The sequence below is a fragment of the Bos indicus x Bos taurus genome, chromosome 5, assembly GCF_003369695.1.
Source record: "Bos indicus x Bos taurus breed Angus x Brahman F1 hybrid chromosome 5, Bos_hybrid_MaternalHap_v2.0, whole genome shotgun sequence".
NCBI lineage: Eukaryota > Metazoa > Chordata > Mammalia > Artiodactyla > Bovidae > Bos > Bos indicus x Bos taurus.
The window spans coordinates 81,610,802-81,615,393 of record NC_040080.1 but is presented as its reverse complement, the minus strand read 5'-3'; the positions used below and the strand labels follow the sequence as shown (position 1 = coordinate 81,615,393).

Sequence of the window (4,592 nt, the reverse complement as noted above, 5' to 3'; positions counted from 1 at the left end):
AATCTTCATTTTCTGAATGTTGAGCTTTAAGCCAAGTTTTTCACTCTCCCCTTTTACTTTCATCAAGAGTGATATAAATGTTTGTTGAATGAAATATAATCACTTGAGAGTTAAATAAAACCTTCTTGAAATAATTTGTAAATTTTGGGCTTACCTTAATGAGGAAATTAATTCTATTTGTGCAATTGAAGTATGGAAGAGATGCTGAAATAGTTTATTTTACTCTCCTACATTTTTTTCAGCCTCCTTTCAGTTGAGAGGGAGAAAATACTAGTCCTGGCTAATGTGATGTATCTCCTTCTGGGTTGAGACTGTGGGAATCCCAAGGAGGGAGGCTATGTCTTCTAGATGATGAAGAAGAAGATGGTGGAGCTATGTGGAAAGAAGCCGTTGCTGATTTCTGCTGGCCATGTCACCTGTGGAGGAAAGAAACTCTTGTATTAAGAGAAACTGGGAGGTCAGTAAAGGATTTGGGGTTTGTTTTTTTCAGTGTCATGAAGTCTATCCTGACCAATAAGAACTATTGTATACTTTGTTTTTTAAAGGATTTTTATACTATATCAAAAAACCACAAAATAAAAAAGGGATCAGTTGATGAGTATCTTAGAATTCTTTCCAGAATTTCTGCACCCTCAGCCATGAAGGTTGCCTATCACCTTGTTCTTCTCTGCTCAGTCTGCAGCTTGTTGAAGGATCATTGGAGATGACTCAAACTCTAGTTTTTAAGTCAAACTTGTTCTGCCAAATCCAAGACCCTGATTTATCCAAATTGTAGAAATATTCTTTGGCCACCCATCCACCAAAATACCTCCCCTTTGGATCAACAGCAGCTTTAATTGTTGATTCAGCCCTATCAAATTCTAAAACTATTCTTACTGCTTCATCATCAGGGGCACCAGGAATTTCAAACATTTTACAACTGTGCCATATTTTTCACACTCTTCCTTGGTTTCAGCTTCCAAATCTTCATCTACCTCTCCTGCACCAACCATGTTCCTTAGTGTTGTGCTGTGCTTAGTTGCTCGGTCGCCTCCAACTCTTTGTGATCCCATGAACCACATACCTGGCTCCTCTGTTCATGGGGATTCTCCAGGCAAGAAAACTGGAGTGGGTTGCCATGCCTTCCTCCATGTTCCTTAGTAGGACCACTTTAGTAGGCACAAGTATTTCAGTTAATCTATTTGAATCTGACTTCCTGGCTTCATCTTTCTGAGTGGTGTCACCCATGATGATTTTGCCTTCCCGCTTTCTGGTCTTCTCCTCCGACAGCATTGTGCTTAGGCCCTGCTCAGTCTTCCCAAGAAGCCATACTTCTGCATGATTTTCTGTGTTAGAGTTTGTGCACCGCCCCCGCCTCCCCCTGCTTGCCCCCCTCCAACCCTCCCCATGTTGGCAAGGAAGGAATTGCTGGAGCCAGTCGGGGATCTGGGTCTGTCTTGTTGCTCATACACTGGGGGAGAGAGAGCAGCTTTGGAAGACTGGGAGCCGAATCTTGAATCTTCTTCATAAGGAAAGCCTCGGGATAACTCTTTGTCTTTCTCTACAAGAGAAGTGGGTGGTGCAATGGCAGGTCCGCTCATACTTCTCTCTCACTCATAATATTCATGTTGATCAATCTGGATCTCCTAACCTGAAAAACCCACTAGCTTCGTGTCTGGCTTTATGCCTGTTTTCTCTCTCTTCTGTCTTTCCACCTCCCGCTGCCCCTATCGCTCCTCTCTTTGGCCCCTCACTACTTTCTCATAATCATTAGGAAACACTGAATCATATTCCTCAGCTGTAGGGGTCAAAACTTCTCCTGCAGAAAATCCACCGGGAACAGGATCCTTGAGGCCCGTGGCTGTGTGTGGTGGGGTGTCCCAGATCTGCTGCTCATCTGAAGAGCCACCTCGCTTGAAGTCAATGGATGACTGGGGCAAGGACAGTACTTTGTATTGTCCCCTGGCTCTTTGCCTGAGTGAGCGCTGCCTTCTTCATTTGGAGTTGAGGCTGCAGAAGTTTGAAGTTTGGTGACCAACCTTCTGTTTTTTGAGTCACTATTCTCCACTCCCAGGTCTTTGTATACGGACATCTTCTTAGTTTAATGCCCACCGGATGGGTGGACGCTCCTGGCTGAGGCAGGGCACCTAGGCCCAGGTGCCCTGGACCTGGCAGGCTGGGTGCTCAGAGTCAGCCAGTGTACCTTTTATTGTAGAGAATTTGTTGTTGTTGTTTCCACACTGTGTATTGTAACAAAAGACTGTAGATAATTAAATGACCATTGCCAACAGGTAGCTTAGATAAAGTTTAGTATCCTGTACCATAGAATATCAACCAGCCATTTAAAAGAATGTGCTGATATGGAATTCTCTCTCAGATATGTTGTTACCAGAATAAAAGAAGATTCAGAACAGTGTTCACAGTTTCAACTAGTATAAAAAAGAGACTCTATCATCTACTTACATTATCTGCATGCACAAATGAACACATGTGGTCTTTTTTTATTGTAGTAAAATATACTCGATGGACGTGAGTCTCAGTGAACTCCGGGAGTTGGTGATGGACAGGGAGGCCTGGCGTGCTGCGATTCATGGGGTTGCAAAGAGTCGGACACGACTGAGCGACTGATCTGAAAATATACTTAATATAAAATTTAACCATTTTAGCTGTACTGTTTGGTAGAATGAAATATAATCACACTTGTGCAACTGTCACCATCATACATCTCCTGAACATTTTTCATCTTCTCAGATGAAAGTTGTATACCTATCAGACACTAATTCTTCATTTCCCTCTTACCCCAGCATCTGGTAACCATCATGCCACTTCCATTGCTATGAGTTTGATTACTCTACGTATCTCATATGTGTGGAATTATGCAGTATTTGTTCTTTTGTGATTGGTATATTACTTAGCATAATATCTTCAAGGCTCATCCATGTTGAGCATGTGTCAGATTATCTTTCCTTTTTAAAGCTGAATAATATTCCCATCATATGTATGTATGACATTTTGTTTATCCAATCATCTCTTAGTCAATACTTAGATTGCTTCTACCATTTTGCCATTGTGAATAATGCTGCTTTGAACACGAGCCTACAAATGTCTGTTCAGACCCCTGTTTTCAGTTTGTTCAGGTGTATACCCAGAATTGGAACTGCTAGATCATATGGTAATTCTATGTCTACTTTTTAAGGAACACTTTCTTGTTTTCCATAGCAGTTGCACTATTTATATCCTCACTAGCAAGCGTTCTGATTTTTCAACATCCTCACCAGCACTTGTTATTTTCTGTTTTTCTCTTTTGATGATAGGCCTCCTAATGGGTATGAAGTGTATCTTGTGATTTTTATTTGCATTTCTCTAGATTATAAATTGAGACAATTTAAAAGTTATACATTATGATAAGACCCTGAGTATTTTATTAAGCTATGGAGTAATAAAATTTTTGTTATTCTCTAAATTATTTTTTTTTGAAGATAAAACTGAACTTGAAAAAGTTGCATTTCCTTTTTTTAAAAAAATCTTTTCAGCTTTACTGAGGCATAATTATAAGAAATTGTATATATTTAAGGTATTCAATATCGGTTCATATAAATATACATTGTGAAATGCTCACCACAATTAAGCTAATTAGTATTTATTATCTCATATAGTTACCTTTTTTTTTTAAATCCCTCCACCCTTCTTCTGTCTGGTAACCACTGGTTTGTTCTCTGTATCTATGATTCTGTTTCTATTTAGTTATGTTTGTTTATTTTTGTTTTTAGGATTCCACATATAAGTGAAATCATATGGTATTTTTTTTTCTGTCTGACTTATTTTACTTAGTATAATACATTCTAGGTCCATCCATGTTGTTGCAAATGGCAAGATTTCATTCTTTTCAGTGGCTAAGTAATATTCCATCCTATATCTACATCAACCACATCTTCTTTACCCATTCATCTATCAATGGACACTGAGATTGCTCCCATATCATGGCTATTGTAAATAATGTAATGAACATGGGGTGCATGTATTTTTTTCAAATTAGCGTTTTCATTTTCCTTAAAAATATACTTAGAGATAGAATGGTTGGATCATGTGGTAGTTCTACTTTTCTGTTTTTGAGGAGCTTCTATACTGTTTTCCATAGTGGATATACCAATTTACATTCCCACCAAAAGGGCAGGAAGGTTCCCCTTTCCCAAGGCAATATACAGAGTCAGTGCAGTCCTTATCAAAATACCAATGGCATTTTCAAAGATTAGAACAAATACTTTAAAAATTTGTATGGAAACACAAAATACCCAGAATACTGTAATCAATCTTTAGAAAGAAGTATGAAATAGGAAGTATCGAACTCCCCGATTTCAAACTAAACTGCAAAGCTAGAGTAATCAAAATAGTCTAGTACTGGCGCAAATGCAGACACATAGATCAAAGGTACAGAAGAGAGCCCAGAAATAAACCCACGGTTATATGATCAATTAATCTATGACCAAGGAGCCAAGAATATACAGTGGAGAAAAGACAGCCTCTTCATAAATGGTATTGGGAAAACTGAACTGCATGCAAACAGATCAAATTGGCTACTTTCTTGTATCATGTACAAAAATAAACTCAAAATG

At 38.8% G+C, this 4,592-nt stretch overlaps 1 pseudogene; it reads right to left on the bottom strand.

Moving 5' to 3' along the window:
* Positions 1-727: 727 nt before the first annotated feature.
* Positions 728-2,071, bottom strand: LOC113893754 (annotated as a pseudogene).
* Positions 2,072-4,592: the final 2,521 nt, after the last annotated feature.